General features: G+C 33.2%; 1 protein-coding gene across 2 annotated transcripts in view; it reads left to right on the forward strand.

Annotated features, from left to right (window-relative positions):
* Positions 1–20,624, forward strand: part of GPC6 (glypican 6) — a 1,036,531-nt gene that overhangs the window by 387,065 nt on the left and 628,842 nt on the right. The gene's annotated exons all lie outside the window — the stretch shown is intronic.

A 20,624-nucleotide genomic window follows, 5' to 3' on the forward strand; every position in this document is an offset into this window, starting at 1 on the left:
TCATGGGATTGAAACACTTTGGGAACTGCTACAGACAGGTGGTATTGGTTTCGCATAGTTGAAGCTGCAGGGGAGAGAAATGGTCTCATATAAAAAATTGGGAAATTCACAGGATTTGGTGAGGAAGAAGAGTACTATGTCCTCTGCTATCATTAACTATGCAGAATATTTCCAATTTTGTCAAAATGAGCACATAATCATTGTAAATCATTCTTTTTTTTTCTTTTTCTTCTTTGTTTTTAGTTAGGAATTATTAAAATAGTCACATATGACTAAAAGCTTATTTTATAAGTTTTATTCAAATTAAATCCTCCATGTTTTGAAGTAATGAATATAAAGTTTTTATAGAGTTTGAATGGTTAACAAAAGACATTTTATATAATCAGCTTTTTTTTTTTTTTTGTAGTTAAATAAAGGGTGATAGTTTTGATGAATAACTCCCGTTTGCAGCAATCTTGTATGTTCACTAACATATTGATCTAAACTTTTTTCTATGGACAAGAACTGAGCCTCTGACCCTAATTGCTACTTTCACCACATATGTACCATTTTATGTCTCTGAGGTCACATATGGTAAATTAGAAGAGTGCAGCAAAAATCTGAGTAATTCAGGCTAAAATGTGGTTACGTAATTCATCAAGGCATCATTTTTGTTACGTTGGAATTCTTTGCTGAAACTACTTTCCGTTTCTCAAATTTCAATTTTCTTGTTGTGTATGGAGAAAATAAATTTATTTCAACAAATAAATAATGATTGCTTAATGTATGCACTGATTTATTTTATTTCTTAGTTTTTTGTTGTTTTTTTCTTACAGATTTATAATTATTTATTAGTTCTGACCCCCTCAGCCGTGAACTCCTCATCCTGTGTTTTTGATCCTTTATTATCTCATCTATAATAGGCATTTGAGAAATATTTGTTGCAGTGAGCCAACTTATGACTGAGCACTGCAAATGGATGAGGCCCATAACTTAAGGCAAGTAGATCTGAAATTGAGAGTTCAGGCCAACTGATTGGCTGAAAATTGGTGTGTGTATCAAGTAGTGATTACCTCAGTCTCTGTAGCAGTATTGCTTGGGATAAAATGACAGTGCTGTTGCTTCTTGATCAAATGGCCTTGACTAATTTACTTCAACTCTCAGTGTCTCAGTTTCCTCACCTACAAATAAGAGGGTTTTTAAGGTTTAAATAAGTGAATACTTGTAAAGTGCTTAAAATACACCTAATAAGTCCTGAAATATTAATATTGCCTTTTATCATTGTTGTTATATAAGCTAGCTTTACTAAACCTATGAGAAAGATGAAGGCTACTGTGTATCGGGAAAGAGTTAGTGAATGGCCATTGGGTGGGGTCTTAATAGCCCACTTGTCCCTCTCGAACCTTTCACATACTGTGGAGCTTTTCAAAGTCTTACGATTTTTGTTTGCTTCTGTGTTTTGTTTTTCAGAATAACTCACTTTTTGGTTTTCCAGAAATCCCTTAATGTAAATGTCTGTAACCTTGGCTGGGCTAAAAATTCATTCCCTTGAAGTCATTATTTGCTATTAATTTATCAGTTTATTAAGTAATTAGCATTATGAGACAGCTTTGTTTTAAGGTGAGTGATTATGCATAGGATAGAGTGTGGGGTGGCAGAACTGAATCCAGCAACCAATACAATAAGAGACCTGAAACAAGCAAAATTTGAGAGGAACTTGTGTTGGTTTTATTAGTGCTTAGAAAACTCTTTTTCATTTCATCACTATAAAAGCCATTGAGTTTTGTGGTTTGTCTGAGAGCTAAACGTAGAATTACCATATGACCCAGCAATTCTACTCCTAGCTATATTAGGATTAAAAGCAAGGATTTGAACAGATACTTGTACACCAATGTTCATAGTAGTGTTATTTTTAAAAAAAGGGGGGGGGTGGAAAAGCCCAAGTGTCTATCGGCAGGTGAATTGATAAAGAGAATATGGTGTGTGTGTGTGTGTGTGTGTGTGTGTGTGTGTGTGTGTGTGTGTTATTCAGCCATAAAGTGAAATTAAATTCTTACAATTGCTATAACACAGATGAATCTTATAAACAATATACATAAAACAAGCCAGACACAAAAGGACACACATGGTATAATTTCACTTCAATAAAGTACATAGAATGGGCAAAATTTTTGAGACAGAAAGTGGAGTAGCTGTTACCAGGTTCAGGGGGTGAGAGGGATGTAGAGTTATTGTTTAATGATACACAGTTTCCATTAGACAAAATGAAAAATTTCCAGAAATAGATAGTGGTGATGGTTACACAACATTGTGAATGTACTTAGTGCCCCTGAATTATACACTTAAAATGGTTCAAATAATATATTTTATGTTGTGTTTATTTTACCACAATTAAAAAAGAAATCCAATGAGGTTGGTTTGTTTTACATTGTATAGAGTAGCTGGGTCATGCCCAAAGGAACCTAGCTCATCTTTTTACTATAAGCTACTATTTCAAATTTAAGATTCATTTCAAAGGTTTATTTTCTCTACATTTTTTTTCTAAAGCTAGTCTTGCTTTGATGTACCAGTTTTAAGATTTTTTTTTTGTCCTTAAGGAACTTACAGCCTGGTGGAAAGACAGACTTAAGTATCCTATAGACATGTGCCCACAGTTATACACTCGTAAGCAAAGTCCTATGTGAGTGCAAATCATGGAGTATAAATCACATTAGGAGGTATCACAGGTGTTTTAGTGGGTGAAAGGTATACAGACTAGGAATGAGGGAACGTATGTAATTTCAATAAGCGAAGCAACATAGGAAAGACATTCCAGTTCAAAGAAATAACACAAAGGCCACAGTCAGAAAAATCTGTGTTGTGTTCGGAAATGGTATATAGTCCCATGTCTTGTTTTCTCTGCCAATTAAGAAGATCGTTATAAAAGCTAAAAGTGAGTATCCCCTTGGTACTTAATAGATTTGCTTCCTGCTCTTTGATAAACATTTTCCCTTTTTTAAATTCAAAGATATTCTGCATATGCCCCTTTTATTTTATGTAACCCTACAATCATTTTTTGGAAGCAGAAAGAATATTGATTGTAAATAGCTTTAATATAATAACAATTTGTCTAGAATCAGTGGCTTGCTGCCAACTCAGCCTAAGCAGACCTCATATGCAGTGAAAATGGCATTTTTAAGATTGCTTAAGCATTTTTGTTAGAATAACAGCTACTGATCTTTTGACTTGAGTACCATGACCATCTAATTTGAAAAAATCATAATTCCTATTTCTGACATAGGACCTTTACTATATAATCTTTCATAAATGAATGTTTTACTGTCAGTAAGAAAGATTGACAAACCAAATTACATAGTACCACTGTAAATCTACATTTACAATACTCTGTATATTTTGCCAAGGTTCTCTGAAACTAGTTTGGTTTGAAAGGGTACAGGCTGTTCCTCATTAGATTGCCTCTATTCGCTGAGACTGGAAGAAAAGTACATATGCAAATGCTTCCTTCCAAAATTTTTCTATTCACTTCATAAACTAATCTGAAGCATCTGTCTGCTAGTTCAGTAGAATTTCTACTACAGTTCTTGCTGTTTATATGGTTGATCAAAAAACAACAAAAAAGACTATTAAAAGTTAAAAATTCAATGGGTACATGAAGTAACATGATGGCATGTAGTCTTGTTTTGAACAGACAGAACAGTTTGTTTAGTATTTTTCTTTCCATAGGCAGGTGGTCTCTCCTCAGTTATTTGATAGATCATTATGTAAACTTTAAGATCATCTAAAACTAGCTTTGTATCTTTGAAGTAGAACCTTAGCTTCTCGGCCACTTTCAACTTTAAGATACAGATGTACTCAAAAGTTATCCGTCTTATTGTTCCTGAGCCTTTACGTTTTTTGTGTCACTCCCACACATACTGTCTTATTTACTATGTCTACTATCCTTGTATTCCACTAATTTTGTCAATGCAGTAGTGAAGCCTTAGAAATTTCAAGTGCCCCCCACCCCAAGTCTAATAAGTGCTATAGACAGGCCTAACACCATGGCCCAAATCTTTGTTCTTTATGTTGCTTCATGATTCCTTGTCTGAGCCAATAAACTAGCTACAAATTATTGTTCTTACAGAATTTTCCCTCCATAACACGAGTAGACATTTTCCCTATAGGTGACGAGGACTAGACAATGTAAGAGTGGCTTATGCAGCTCTTAGTTCCTTTGATATGGAAACCAACCTCCCTTTTGATTTGTAGTAGGGGATATAACTGAAGATAGGATTTTTTACTTACTCCATTGGAAATGTTAGATTTTCTAACTCACCTTACACAATATGAACTAGATGGTGAGAAAAAGGATAAGTTTCTTCTCTGTGGAAGGAGCTTGTGCAGGGTGAAGTTGAAATCACCTTTGATGTGGAGCTGGGCATATAATCGACCTAGGTAATAATTAAAGTCAGATAACATTACATTTTTGTTGAACAACTGTTGTGAGTGATAATTAAAGTCAAGAGGACAAAATTAAAAGGGGGTAGAAAAAGACTATTTACTAAACTGCTACTTGTAAGTTCAGCACCATGGACATCTCCCTTTAAGAAAGGAGGCACTGAACAATCTGAGCAAAATTAGTATATCCTAAGTCTATTTGTTTATTTGATTTTCTTGTCCTCTGGCTGGACTTTTGTGATTCTAAAATTTATGTTTTCCTATTTTTATGCTTAGCATGTCTTGTATATGATCAGGGAACCATATTTATTTTCGAAGAGCATCTATTCTGTCTTTGTCTTTGTAAAACTACTCTGCTTTCAGACTTGGCTCTCAACATGAGAACACATATACTCAGGCAGACATGGAATGGAGCAGGTAGAATCTCATTCTCTGTATTAAACTGATGAACTTTTGGTGATCTTCCTCTCCTTTTTTAAAATGTAGAATTGCAGCTGGTCTTTCCACTATGAAATTGAAATTCTCAGTTTTGTTGAAGTGATTCTTTTAGTTTACCTTTTCCTGTTTGGAGCAATGACTTTTTTTATTTTCCTTTTCATAATGATAAATACAAGTATTTTTTCTTTTTAAGCATTGGATTTCTTCTTAATCATTTAGTTGTTCCCTAGCCAGTGCTTTCGATGCTAGAGTGCTAAAACTGTGCTTTACTGAAGCATTAACAGATCTCTTCTCTCCAACTTCTTTGTAATCCATCTGTTTCAGCTTTACTCTCAAGAACAGGTTTCTTTAATATATCATACTATTATTTTGTATCTTTTACCAAAACAAGACAGACATACAAGAATTTTAAATACTAAATATCCTCTGCTTTCAATCAGAAGAGCACTAGTAATTTACTGCTTGAAGAGCAAGGTGACAAAACCAAATACCTTTTTTCTCCTGTCTCCTGTCTTTATGTCCAAGTTCCTTTATATTACTGGCCTGTAGCTTTTAAGCATGATATAGAAAAGTTACCTACTAAGAGAGCATTTGTCCAGCAACCTTTGAACATTTAAGAATTTATTGGTTGGTCATGGTCGTAGTGACCACAATCCCAAACCACTTTTGCTTACGCCTATACATATAATTTTTTTTTTTGGGGGGGAAGTGTTTATGGGAGGAAAATTGAGCTTTTTCTAGCGGGATTAAAATTTGGTCATGTTTTCTCTCTTACAACAGTCAAGATATCCCTGTTTGGCACTAATCTGATAAAATATTTTTCTGAAGTGATTACTTCTTCTTTTTCCATGAAATATTTTTTCTGATTCAAACTGCTATTACAAATGAAAAAATTTACTCTATTCACATATCCATTTTTCTGGGGTTTTCCTGTTTTAATGTATATCACACTGCATAACACTTGATTTTTGTCACATAAGGCCGGTAGCTTTGTTGCGGTTGATAAGGACCTGGAAATTGCCATTGACTATATTATTACAAGTTGTGATCTTTAAAGGGATTTAACAGGGATGTTATATGCAGTGATGTGTCAAGGAATTTAAATTGCTCAGTAGCCACTGTAAAAGAAAAAAAGTCCGTGTTTTGTTTTAGTGAGCAAGAACATTTGGCATGTTTCAGATACTTTGATTTTCGATGTTTTATGTTTTGAAAGAAAGGAACTAATCTTTTTTAGTACCTACTTCATGCCTATTACTGTAGAGGTTGACTTATATACAACAGTTAATAACATCTTTGAAAATTAAATATTATTGTTTAATTATTCTTTCTAATTGCTATTGACATTTATATAAAGTGCTGAATTTGCACTTTTAGGTCAATTTAGGTCCCACTCAGGAAAGTTAAGTAGAGTGTCTAAGGTCACTCAGTAAATGAAGTTGCTACAATGCAAATCTGGGTCAGTCTAATATTAATGCTTGTTTGACTACAATTAAGTTGACAGTTTGTGAGACGTTACCTGACAGAAATGAGACATTTAAAGTGAATGGCCTAAATACTGGTCCTTTAGTATTTGATCAGTTAGTTATATATTAACTGTAAAATAATATTGGGAACTGGTTTTTAGTCCATCTGCTTGATGTAACATTTGCTTTAGAATTCAAGAGAGAGAGAGGATGTAGAAAGTTTTCCTCACTACAAGTTTTTTAGTACTTATTTTCTTACTTTCTTTTCAGATCATTTTTCAGTGAGGAAAGCGTCATTGTTCAGTAGAATTTATAGATATCAGATTGGAGAAAATATTTGAAAATTTGTTTCTACCTTGAAAGTGTGGATATACCATGCCTGAGACACTAATTTTCTCCACATTTATGTAATCTGTAGCATATAAGATTTCTTACTTATACATCTGTCTTAATTTAACTATTTAAACAATAAAATGATGGAATTACAATGTAATTTATTTTTTATTACAAAACAAATTTCTATGGGTTACTTAATTTTAAAAGCAAATTTGTATAAGTCAAATATTTGTTCCCTAGCCTGGTTTCCGTAAATTCTACTGAACAATGATGAAGCTTTTCTCACTAAAGGGTAAATTTGAATTAAGAGTATATTTGGAAAAAAATAAATGAAGAAGTATGTAATACAGAGGAAGATGGTGGAAGGAAATTTTCTGGCTTTTTTTTTTCCTTCTAGATTATTAGTATCTTCATATTATTAGTACATTCCTATATTAGTACCTTCTAGATTGTTAGTACTAGGCATATGTTGCTGGGATAATCAATATTAGAGAAGGTGATATAGTCTAGTTAAACACTCTCAAATAGTTTTAAATAATTAAGAATTGCCTTTTTATCATCAACTTACATTTTCATAATTCTTTACTTGATGCTTTCACATAAATGACAATTAAGGTAATGAATGTGTTTAAGTCAGTGAAGGTGGTTTTAAAAATTCAGTTCACCTCTCTTTTTTCCAGATAGTCATCAACACCTTTGAGAAGCTGTTGGTAAATATTTAGACAGGCTCTCCAAGGCCAATCTGCAGTTTATTCTTAAAGAATTACCTTAAAAAATATATTTTTTTCTTTACAGCATAAGAATTAGAACTTGGTGTACAGGGAATTATGTCCATTTTAGTACAAATTAACTAAGTAAATGTAGTTCTTTTATTGTCTACTTTCTAAAGATTTCTATTAAACTTTACTACACTTGCAGATCCAGTCCATAATGTTAAATAATTGACTAAGCTCCTATTCTGTTAAAACTCCCCATAAGTCTCATTTTAATATCCATAGATGTTTCATCATGCCTGATATAATATTACATCATTTATGAATGAGAAATAGCAACACGCATCTGATTTTTCCCATTGCCCCACACCCCTCTTTGAAATTAAGAGAAGAAGAAGAAGAAGAAGAAGAAGAAGAAGAAGAAGAAGAAGAAGAAGAAGAAGAAGAAGAAGAAGAAGAAGAAGAAGAAGAGAAAAGGAAGAAGGGGAAAGAGAAGCAGAAGGAGAAGGAGAAGGAGAAGAAAAACATTTCCTGCTGAGGATTCTGCAAATTGAGCCTGCATTCCTTTTGCTTACTGCACAGAGTTTCTCTTCATTTGCATAGACAGTGCCCTGAAATGGAATGTGAAGTGGTGAATAGAGCCCAGGAGACTCTCATTCATAGATTTGCTCAGTGAGGCATTTATCTATGGGAAAAATTGATTCCTGAAAATAAGGCTTTCTTTGTAGTTCATTGACTATCTCAAAATATATTTCCCTATATAGCTTATTGCATGTTATTCAAAAGTTTCATATCTCTTCCCACAAAAAAAGTGAGCACAAATCAAAAAGCATGAGCACAAATCAAAAAGTAGTAATTGAAGTTGATACTTGGATCCTACAACAACAGTAGAAAACGATAAGGCTCACAAAATGTGTTACCTCAGCAAGAAGGCACAGCCAAGCCCGCCCAATGTGATTAAGATGAATTGTGCATCAAAGGTGTCCTTATGCCAAATACAGTCTTTAGAAGAAATTGAGTTGTGTTAATGTCTCCATACAACTTTACTGCAAACACAACAGCATTAGCCCCTTTAGGTATTACTCCAGACAAAAGTTGGGGATGACATTACTTAAGTTATTTCTTTCACCTAACACATGACTACTATTTCCTAGGGTCACACTTAACAAGATTCACCCCACCTTGTCATTCTCATTGGGCCTTTAACCAAAATCTCAGTTGTTCTTGATTGGCTGTCATAAAATATTTTTAAAATTTTTTCATATCTCCATTTTAGCAAATGAAGAAAAGTATTCCTTGAACTTCTAATCATGAAGTTTTACTGAGAATGAAATACCATAATATTAAAGAAATTTTCCAAATGTTCAAGAACAATTTATATGTCAGTTAAAATCAGTAATAAAATAATAATCAACTTCTTCAGTTAGAAACCAGTGATAGGAAGTGTCCTTAAATGATAATTTCTGAGATATTTAGGAATTAAATTTTATAAAATATTTTCCCAATTATTATAAAACATACTTCTAAAACATCCAAAGTATGTTTATGTTTACTAACAGAGTGAGAAATTTATTCACTTATTATTTGTTTAATTATACGATTTGTTAGGTTGATAACAATAGGTATAGTGCAAATTGTTAACTCTATACCTGTTATTTTCTATTTTTTAATATTCAAAAATAAGCACTTCCATTCATTTTAAACCAAAACAAAGTGAACAATTTAAAGAAACGTAAATAAAAGGCAGTCAAATGTTAAAAGTATTAAATATTATAATTCAGATATTTATATTCACCATGAACTTTCAAGCATGATATGATTACCTGATTTATAAAAGAAGAAGAATTTTGAAAATACCTTTATAAATAAAAATCTTTGTTTTTGACACTGAAAAAATATCTTCGGGGTCAATTTTCATTCAAAATATGCATTGGCCTATTTCTTAGTTTACTTAAAAAATATCTTGAAATGTTTCTGCTCCAAAATGTAAAGTATTTTAAATTGAAATGAAGATTGAAATGGAGATTTTAAATATGTTCTCATTCAGTTATCAACTCATGTTTTTTGAAGCTATATTAAATGAGCACGCTCAATATAGCACAGAAAAGTTAAGAATGTGATGGTGGCATTGCTGATGTTAATTGGTGTTTTGCTTTTATTTTTATTATGCTCCCAGATTTTGAACTTGTTTTGAGTTTTTGTTCTTAGACTTATAAGGTCAATCTCGAATGAACAGATATGATCATGAAACCTTATCTAATCATGAGTACCTCCCAGGTATCATAGGAAAAAAAAAACTACAAGAAATTATCTTGAAATTCAATTGAATGCAGAGTGGTTATAAATATAGAAGACACTATTGCTATGTAGAAAGCCTTTTGATATATTTTTCCCTTTGAAAATATATTCAGACAAATAAAAATATGTTTGCTTAGGGTTGAGATAAAAATATTTTTGAACATGTTCTAATAAAATTATAATCCAAGAAATGCTACATTTCTATGCTTATGATCCCTACTATGGCTTTTTGACTGGTAAATTACAGTGAATATGCTTGATAAGGCAGAAAGCAATATTTCCAACTGGTATAAATTTACTTTTCTCTATTTCACGAACTTTGACTTTTTAGAGATTTGGTATTGCTATTAAAAACCTTAAAATGGAAGTTTAACAAAAAGCTTCAGCAGGACATAATAATCTGGACACTAAATCCTTTTATAAAGGATATAAAATGAAATTTAACAATCTTCTTGCCTCAGGCCTAGCCTACTGACTATTTTGACTATCAATATCCCCCTTTTCTTGTTCCTTTTTAGCAGTAGCTGTGAAGGACAAACAATATAATTACATTACCGACATTTTTTTCCTCTTCTTCTTTCAGGTTTTTTTTTAAGCTTGTATTATTCTATTTATTCTTAGAATAGTAGCCTTCATAACTTTAAAAGATATATTTGAAATTATGTTCCTTGAGCAACCGACTTTTTACAGTAGCATAGCCTGCCTGCTCTATGCGCATTGAGAGGTCTTTTCTTCCTCCAGCCCTCAGTTGGCACAACACTGCTCAGATGAACTCCCTTAGGGTCTCCTCATCCTATTCAACATAAGATCCAAAGCCCATAACATGACCCACAAAACCTTATGTATAATATCTGGCCCCAGCCTTTCATTCAGACCTTAGCTCTACTTCTCTTTGCCTATTCTCTTCTCTCTGACCTTGGGCTTCTCGCTGGAACTCAAATAGGACCAAGAAGTACCTGAGGACTGGCTGTTACAGTCGATGAACTCCCTGGAGTGCTATTCCTGGGAACTAATGCATAGCTTGTTTCTTCTCTGAGAGCACTCGGTTTACACTCCTTTATAAAATAGCTATACACCCACATTCCTCTTTGTTACTCTACCTGATTTATTTTTCACCAGGATATTTATCATTATCTCAATATACACTATACATGTATTACTACCTTGATTATTTTTCTCTCCCTAGTGTAAGCTTAGGGAGGTCAGGCATTTTGCCTATTTTTGCTGTTGAGTCCACAGTTATTACAGCAGTACCTGGCACAGAGCAGACAATCAGTTATTTATTGAAAGAATTAATTTGCATGGTTTATAAAATTTGCATGCTATTTATACTGTTAAATATCCTCTACTACTTTCTCTATAAGTTGGTTCCAAAAAATTAAAACCAACAAGTAGTGTTTATATTATGAATATTTAAATATAAAGCAATGCAGAATACTTAAGTGTGGTTGGGTATACAGAGAAGAACATAACACTCTGAAGCTAAGTATGTGTTGCTCAAGGAGAATGTTCTAAGCATCAAGGTCAAATGTCCCTTTTTTGATAATCCATCAATTGCTCAAAATCATAACACGCTTTCTTCTTTGTATTTGTTTTATGATTATCTCATCAGTTTTTATTTCCCATGGAATTTCCAAATGTATTTCATTTATCTTGACAGATAAAGTGAGTGTGGTCTTTAACCATATCTATAAAATAAGCTGGTTCCTAATCACATTGCTTGTCAAATGTCCGAAAGTGGAGAAACTTTTTAAAATCCTACTTTGAAGTTTTCATCTGTGATTTCTTTCCATTCAATTCCAAAGTTAAATCCTCTTCTTGGATCCCACTAGTTCCTCTTTGTTGGATGATTTCTTTGTCTTCTTTAGCCAGAGTGCTTATGAGGTATGCTTTTAGTCGAAATATATGTAATTCTATCATTATTTTGCCCCAATACATGGTGTGTGTTTTGCTTAGGTATGGGTTATGGTTTGTAATCCTTTTTCTCCAGACATATTATTCATTGTCATTAAGCATTTTTTGTCACAAATGTGAAGTCTGGCAACAGACTCTTGTTCCTGTGGAGGACTGTTTTTTATCCCACACTTTGTTTTTATCTTTGATATTTCATGAACATGTTTCTAAGCATAGCTTTGTTGCTGTTGTTTGTTTGCTTGCTTGTTTTATCTATACCATCACTATGTTGGTCCTTTTTATTTTCTTCAGGAAGAGTATTTCATTTTAGAAAATGTTTTTATCTTATTTCTTTAATTATTTCCTCTTCTGCTTTTTGCCTTTTCTCATTATTGTATGGGATAACTTTGGGCATTCCTGGATTCATCCTCTGTCTCTTTTAATAACATTTTTTTTTCCTTTTTAGTAATTTTTCACCCTACCATCTGAGACAAGTTCTCTTATTGTTTTATTCATTTATTTATAGTTTTTGCAAATTTCAACAAATATGGATTGTAAGCTATGGATTTAGCTTTCACAATCTTCCCCCTCCCTCTTTCTTTTCCTTCTCCCACCCCCCTGCTCCCCCTCCTTCTCCTCCTTCTCTGAATGCAATTTTGGAATCCATGATTTTATATCTTGACTTGTATTTGGAGCAGAGCTACTTCCTTATTGTAACATTTCAGAGTGAGTGGTGGGTTCCTGATATATTGTATCATACATTGACTCAGGTGGAGTTGTTCTTAGTTCAAGAATTGGGAGAATTGAAAAGTTAAACTTCTCAGCACAACTTTTAATTGGGTCTAAGTAGAATATCCAGCAGTCCATGAGAATTGAGTGTTCAGCCAGGAGCTTGAAAAAGTCAAAGAGTTCATTAAGACTCAGGAAAGATCGGCTCAAGAGAAAGAGCCCAGATGGACACTGTGCGCTTTCGAGTGCGTGAGAAAATAGCGACCCAGACATTTCAAACCTAGCTTTGTACAGCCAGCGTTGAGAAGTTTAAGTTGGCACAGGTCCCCACGGATAATAAATTTAATTCAAAGAGAGAGAGAAATAAAAATACACAAAGAGGGAATTAGAACATGAGAAATAGCTTGTGAGGAAAGCTCAAGCCATAGTCTATGTGTAACAGTACGTAAATATGGCCGTTTAGAGAATGGAATAGGGGAGGGGGGAAATGCATGGTTATGAAGACACACACACACTGCTTCACCCACATGATAACAGTGTACAGAAATGTCTCTATTGACAGAATTGAAATATCATCTAATTAGATCCATAATCCTACATTATGTCTACATTCTCTTTCTCTGTGTAAATACTATAAAATTATATAAGGAATGCATTTTGTTGTTTATAAAAATGACATTTTTGTCAGCTTCAGGTATTTTTCCTCAGAAGTCTTGATAGTGGATATTATCTACATAAGCATAAGATCCTATGCTTTCTTTAGAAAATGTGGTGAATAAATTTTTTTCAGCAACTATGGCAAAAGCCTTATTTTATCCCTGTGGATGTACTTTCAATTGATAAATTGTTTTTTCATTGTTGCTAACAAATGGAAAACAAATGTTTCATACCTACCCCAGTCCTGGTTTTTTTCTCAAAGAAAGTTTCCCAATGACATCCTGTATTTTTTCTAACCTATGTTTTTCTGTCACAACGTAAGGTGAACAAGCCAATTATTTTATCAGTATCAGGTAAACCTGTGAAATGCACTCCTGAGGGTGAAATAAATTCTAAAAGAAGGCATTAGCATAAACCTTATTTAGCCAGTTAACAACATCAATCCTCTTAAAAAAAGGAAAGACAAAAGAAAATATAATCCTCATGGGTATAAAGATTATAACGCTCTTAATACTGTAGTTACTCCAGGAAAAAATGTGGTGCAGTTACAAATACAAAGCTGTCCAACGAGACATGTTTCTTTCTGTGTAGAATGAAACCACTTCAGTTTCTGTGTTTTATACTGAAGATTTAGCCCAGTACACATGCCAGTACATTATTTTATGATAGCTTACTCTTACTGTATCTCTTATATCCATGGAAAATGCCAATCTTTCTTAGAGAGAGCAAATTGTTTCCAGTCAAGGCAGGAGGACTTCAAAGCAGAATAAGTGAAAACAGAAATGTAAGGGTGTTCTACAAGAACAGCCACGGCACCAACATAAACCCACTCTGTCCCTCAACCCTGCTCTTTGCTCTGCTTTATGGCAGTACTAACCATGATCAATCTGACATGAAGACATGCAGAATCCTCCTCAAAAGGGGCCTAAGTGATTCTTGCTGCTCCTGTCTGACTTTTGTAAAATGAGGCAAAGATTGACTGGTTGTTTTCCTTGTTTTAAGTATCGAATTGATGCATTCCTTGGTGGTGATGAATTCTTTGGTAAGACTCAGAACTGATGGGGTTGACCTTATGTTGTCCTTGCAATCTTGTCACTTTTGCATGTGTATTACCAGTTTATCACTTTCTTTTGAAACCCACAGTTCAATGAATAATTCAGAAACCTTGATATGAAGTACTGGAAGCTTAAACCAATGTTTCTTCAGACTAACGTATCATCAACAGACATTAGGTACTTGTGGCTACTCTGTGACTAACCACAGCAAGACTAGGTGGTACAAAACAGTCATTACCACCTTCATCTAGAGTTGAGTAATTAGAACATCCGAAAGAATGGTATTCATTTTTTATGGAGCCTTTAAGTAAAAGGTTTATGCAGAGATCTTATTTGATCTCTATCAAATAAAAAACAATTTGCACTTCAACTGATTACAGAAACAAATGCATATGTTAGAAATTATACACCAAAAAATGGAATATTTTAAGAAGTTTACAAAGAATAAGCAATGATTAAGGACCTTGACAATTTGACTTACAAGAAGAGCTTATAAAATGACTCACACTAGGGACTTTTTTGCATACAAACATAGTATTTTAATAATAACACAGAATCAAGGAGGAGTGTTGGTTATTGTGGTAAAAACTATATACTGTAATGGTGGAAATATATTCTGAAAAGTGAATGAATTTAATCAAAATATTTTGTTTTGTTTTTTCCATTTTAATGACAAAGGAAGCAGTAGTGAAGATAGCTAAATTTATGACAAATAAAAAAAAGTGAGGAATGCTACAGCACTCTTAGAAATATCTGCTTGATGACTTGAAGTTTGGTAGGGCGAGTGGTATTTTGAAGACTTATCCCTCGGTCTATGATTTTATGGAACAGATTAAAAGAAAATCCCCATTTTTAACAGCCAACTGCTTAATGTCAGACAGATGTTATAACCATGATTATAGGATTTTATTTAATTCAGAACAAAAGTATGTGGGTCTTATCTTGGCATAATAGCTGGCTTTGTAATGATGATAGAGCACAGTTTAAATACTACACTAAACTATCTATGAATGATCAACCAAAGAGAATACTTAATTAGCCAATTACTTAGGGAATTTCAGTTTATAGTATAGTTTTCCAAAAGAGGTTATCTGCTGCTTGTTTGAGCTTGAGCCCAACATTTCCCTTATTTATTGTTTTTCATATTACAAATTCTCTTTTGTGCCTATCTTAAGTTAAAAATCAGTTCTTTTTTCCCCTTTTGATGGAAGTATCTAGATTATTTTTCAGGATTCTGGTATATCATTATGTGTACATTTGAACCAGCTATGGAAAATAAACCCAAAATTAAGGATAGGATTTGTTCTACACAAGCTTTTTTGAGCCACAATACAAAATAACAGCTAGCTCAGGGAGATCACATTGTAATGAGCTAAAATAGTAGGTTCAATGATTAGAGCAAGAATATTTTTAATGTTCTCTTAAGGTTTTATCGTTTACCTTCCTTTAAAACAATATTTTAACATATTTGTACTTTAACAGTGTTAGTTCTTATAACTGGCTTATTTTGAAAATAAATATTGTTCCAGTACAACATAAAACCACATGTTCCCATAATGCTCCTGGTTTTACTCCTGGAATTTTCAACAGGATGAAAGAAAATTATTCATCAGAAGAAAATAATCACTTTTCTTTTGAAAAGATTTTTTTTTTTCCTGTATCCACTTTTCAATTGTATTCTAGATCATGTTGCTCATGTAAATGTGATTATGCAGAATACAACTTTAGCTAATTTGTTGGCTTGGTTTAGATAACTGTTACTCAAAGGGTAGTCTGCAAACCAATACTATCCCCCAAAGAACAGGACTGGTCATGGACCATGAAGATACAAGAACAGAAATTGAGAGGACATGTTTAGAAACTGCTATAGCAGTGTTACAGAGTAATTTTATATCTGCTGAAACAATAATTTAAAATTCCCTTGCATTTTATGTCTTTTTCATTGTATTATTTATTGTATCTTACAAGTGTACTATTAGTTTGTGACAGATTGGGGGGAAAAACTGGTATTTGAGCTCAGAAAACTTGAGAAGTACTGGGCTAGATTCAAGGCAGCTAGCATGAAAGGAGAATGACGTGCTGAGGGTTTTTAGAGATGATGAGCCAGGATTGAATTTAGCAATGATTCTGATAGTAATTGCCTACTGAAGATGAGAATTCCAGCACAGTCTAGATATGAATACATAAGGAAATATATGAGGTGTGATAAAAAGTATGGTGAATGTTTAAATTAAAAAAATATTATAGTGAAAGACACATTGCTGTTAACCCCCCTCACTTATTATAGTGAAAGACACATTGCTGTTAACTCCCCTTCTCTTTGAACACAATTATCCCATCGTTCTTGCCACTTTCTGAAACAGTTCTGGAAGTCCTCTTTAGGGAGTGTCTTTAGTTGCGCTGTTGTGGCTTCCTCAATGTGCTAAATCGATTCAAAATGTTTACTTTTCATGGTCATTTTGACTTTGGGGAAGAGCTAGAAGTTGCATCGTGCCCGATCTGGTGAATAAGGTGGATGAGGACACAGTGTAAAGTTTTTATTTGACAGAAATTGCTGTACCAGAAGCAATGTGTGACATGGAGCCTTTCTGTTATGATGACAAAATATGGTGAATGCTGCTGCTGAGTGCCATCCAGCGGAAAGGCAGAGATCTTCAATAAGCGAAGTGAGGCAACGAATCTCAGTAACAGAGTGTGACAAGTTTCAACTTAATAGGTGCTCATCAATTGGGTGTGAGCTATAGTTGAGAGAAGGTGTGTTTTAAAGTGTGCCATAAATCATCCTCCATCATGACAATGCTTCATGTTATACATCGCTTCTGGTATAAGACAATTTCTGTTCAATAAAAACATTACGGTGTGGCCTCACCCGTGTTATTCACTGGATCTGGCACCGCATGACTTCTGGCTCTTCCCCAAAGTCAAAATGACCATGAACAGCAAACAAGGAGTTTGCACACGAATTCCTTCCCAATTGTCTTTAAGTTTCTGTTTCACCTTAAAGAACTCAAATTAAAAATTATAGGCAATGTAGAATTGATGTGCATTATACAAGAAAGACTTCAAAACTGTAATTATTAGACATCTATTTTAAATTTTGGAAAAGTCCTCTTAATAAAAATAATAGGAAATAACTATTCTCCTTTTTAATTGCGAGAGTTAACTTTTTCACTTAATTAACCAATCATTACATGAAAGGACTTCTATTATAACTGTACCTAAATGTTTGCAGTTTTCATACCACCCTTCATCAACATATTTGGTGATCAGTAATTATTTGCTAATGACTTTAACAAAATGTTTAATTTTGAATTTGTTACAAAATAGAATCAGGTAAAAATCGTGACAAATTTTCCCTTGGTTCATTTGCTCACTGCCATGGAAAGCCAATTAGTTCAGATAAGGCTTTAGATGTAATAAAACTTTTGGATTTTTATAGTCATCTGCAAGTGTCATGTGGGAAATAAATTGGCTTATGTAGAAAAAAATTGGATTGAATACCATGTTTAGAGAACACAGAAGTAGTATATATTCAATTGTTCATCTATTCAGTAGTGAAATAATCGAGAACATATTTGTTACTATTATTAAACTTAATATGTTTAAAGAAAAATATTCAGATTTTGGTCTTTAGGAGCCTGCAGTCCAGAGAGAGAGAGACAATTGTGGTAACAGACTAGTTAGAATGCAATTTGGCAGAATATACTGTAAATAATATTCCTTGAGAACATTCCTTCAGAGTACACAAAAAGGTGACAGAATTGCAGTCGTTTTGTGTGGTTTATTGCCTTCTTCAGTGAAGTAGTAAGTAGATATGGAGAGCAATGAAAATGTGAAAATGTAGTCAGAAAATATAAAAAACCATTTCTTCTGCTTTTGTCCTTTATTTCCTCTAACATTAGTCTCTTGGTGATAGGCTTACAAATACTTTTCATTTTCTTTTTTATGCTTACCTGTATTTTTGATTTTTAAAAAAAATAGACATCTATTATTTTCATAGTTAAAATTAGCTAATAATATTTCTTTTCAAATACATTGTTGAGTGTTATGAATTTAGCAGCAGACCCCCTTTAGCGTGGATTGTGTTTCAAGAAAAAATCTGCTGGTGCATGAACATTTCTAGTAATGACAATTTGAAAACAATGCTTCTACTTTCTGAGAAACAAAATAACCTAGACTGTCCACTCTCAGCACAACCTCTGGACTGAATATACAGCTGTTCCTAAACCAGGAGAGGATTGCTCTGCGTAATAAGGATTTTGCCTGAAGCTGAAATACCTACTCTAATTAAGGAAAGAAATCTGTCATCTTATAGTACATGCTTTCCTTTTGTTTCTTGTTCTTCTTCTGTTCTTTAATACATAAAAGTAATTTTTGAATTGTATCTTATTAATCTGTGGATTGTATGTAATTAAATGGTATTCTTTTTATTTTAGGTAATCTGGTGTAGAGAGGTCCATATTTTAATTGTATTCCTCTAATACATTTTGTCAACCCCTCTTTTGTAGCCTTTATCATAATAAGGCAATTAGAGGTCTGTAGCAGTAACTAAATCAGCAGAAGAAAATAATATATGGCATACAAAGGAGGAAGCAAAGTTCTGTTAGAAGCAGTATGTGCTATGTTTAAAATCCAATTCCTGTTAATTTTGACATTAGCTAGCATATTTTAATGTTAGAAATATTGGTAATAAATCTTGTTGAAGAACAAACATCACAAAATACTTTTATCACTCATTTAACAGAAAGCATTATAATTATTTTGAATGGTGGGTGAAACTGCCCTAAGCTCATTTAATCAACAAGTCTTTAATTATTTACAAGTTTTTCCTTAATTAGATAACATATCTGTAGGTGCTTCTGTGTATATACATAAAATATCCTACTTTAAGCTCACAGGCATCAGCATATCATATTTTTTTGTTTTCTGTTCTAGTTTTCTTACATATATGAACATTTATATATATATATATGTGTGTGTGTGTGTGTGTGTGTGTTTATATATATGTTTATATATATAAATGTTTTTGGATAAATAAATAAATATGTGTATATATATAAATGTTCTTGGATAAAAAAATATATATATGTACATATAAATGTTCATACATAGATAGATAGATAGATAGATAGATAGATAGATAGATAGATAGATAGATAGATGTTTTAATCCCTGGACTATTTTAGAGCCTGTCTCTGGCAATTATCTGCTGGATGAGAATCACATTCGCTTTCCTTCAGTCCCTCATAAAAGGCAGCAAATACCTCAAATGTCTCACATGACATTGTGCTCAGTTTATTAAATTTTCTGGTCTTACTGTTTAGGGAATTCTAGCAGCAATGTCTTGGACTTTTTATCAGCATTTGAGGTTTTTACTGTTATCCTCTGATATACATTCATTGAAGATTTTGTTGTTAAGTGACGTTAAATTATTCCTCTTTGCAACCACCCAATTTGCTGTGTGCATATGAATTTCCTCAAATTCTTCTTTTCATAAGCATTTTTGGCAGACCTTCAATGGCATGCAGTTTTACTAAAGTCTTTATTACAATGCCAAATATTCACATATAGTTTAATGCATATGAATGTCTATCTACTAGGCTTGACATTTCTGCAACAGATGCTGTTGCCGCATGGGATTCAATCCATTTGGGGAAACCAACTTATAAACCAGTGATAGAAGCTCATCCCGGCAGGCATTGTGCTGGAATCATTACTGACATTTGTGCTGCTAATTCTCAGAACACAACTTCAGGATTAAGTAATTTTCTCCAGCCACACTGTTGTAAGAGACAAGGCCTGTTTGAGTTCTGGTGTAGAGAGGTCCACATTTCCTGATTCCAAAGTAAATCATTACATACAGTATATTGAAGGATATCGTGTCCATTAGTTGACCAAGTAGATCAAGTCAGATACACAGATTGAGTGGGAGAGGTATTTTGTAATCAGGAGTATCATTCCCTTTGCTATTTTTAGCTTATTATTGTAGTACTAACATAAACACTCCATAAAAACAAGGAAGAAGGCTGTAAGGTGAATATATGTATAATCAATTTAACCTGCCTTCCTTTCAACCTAAAGTTTCTTGGATAGATGAAGTTTAATTAATCTTTAAAATACTGTTCACATCCTCACTTCTTAACCTTTCCAAGACTTAATAACTTTCCGTGTGTGGCTGCTCTGCCTTCCATCTAACTTACAGACATTCTTTCATATAAAGATTGAAAACATCTGGTTAACACCCTCTTGGTAATAACCTTTCATATTTTCTTGATTTTAAAGTAGAATTAGACACCATTATTCTTCGAAAATGACATTTTTATATTGAAGTTTCTTAAACTCCATGACTGTTGAATATACACTTCTTCTGTGGCTCTTACACATTTCCCTCTCAAGAGGTTTTCATAATTCTAAAAACATTCCTTCTTTCTACTGAAATTCTGTTGTCAATTACTTTGTTTGTGCAGCTGAGCATAATTTGTCCTAAACCAAAAACAGGAAATTCAGAAACAAACTTAGGTTCTTAGGTGTTTTGTCTTTATTGGAACAAATACAGTGTGCTTTTCCCAACTGTGATTTTGGGTTCACTCAATAGTGAAATGTTAAAGGTAAATAATGTCACTGAA

The sequence above is a fragment of the Rhinolophus sinicus genome, linkage group LG04 (genome assembly GCF_036562045.2).
Source record: "Rhinolophus sinicus isolate RSC01 linkage group LG04, ASM3656204v1, whole genome shotgun sequence".
Taxonomy (NCBI): Eukaryota; Metazoa; Chordata; class Mammalia; order Chiroptera; family Rhinolophidae; genus Rhinolophus; species Rhinolophus sinicus.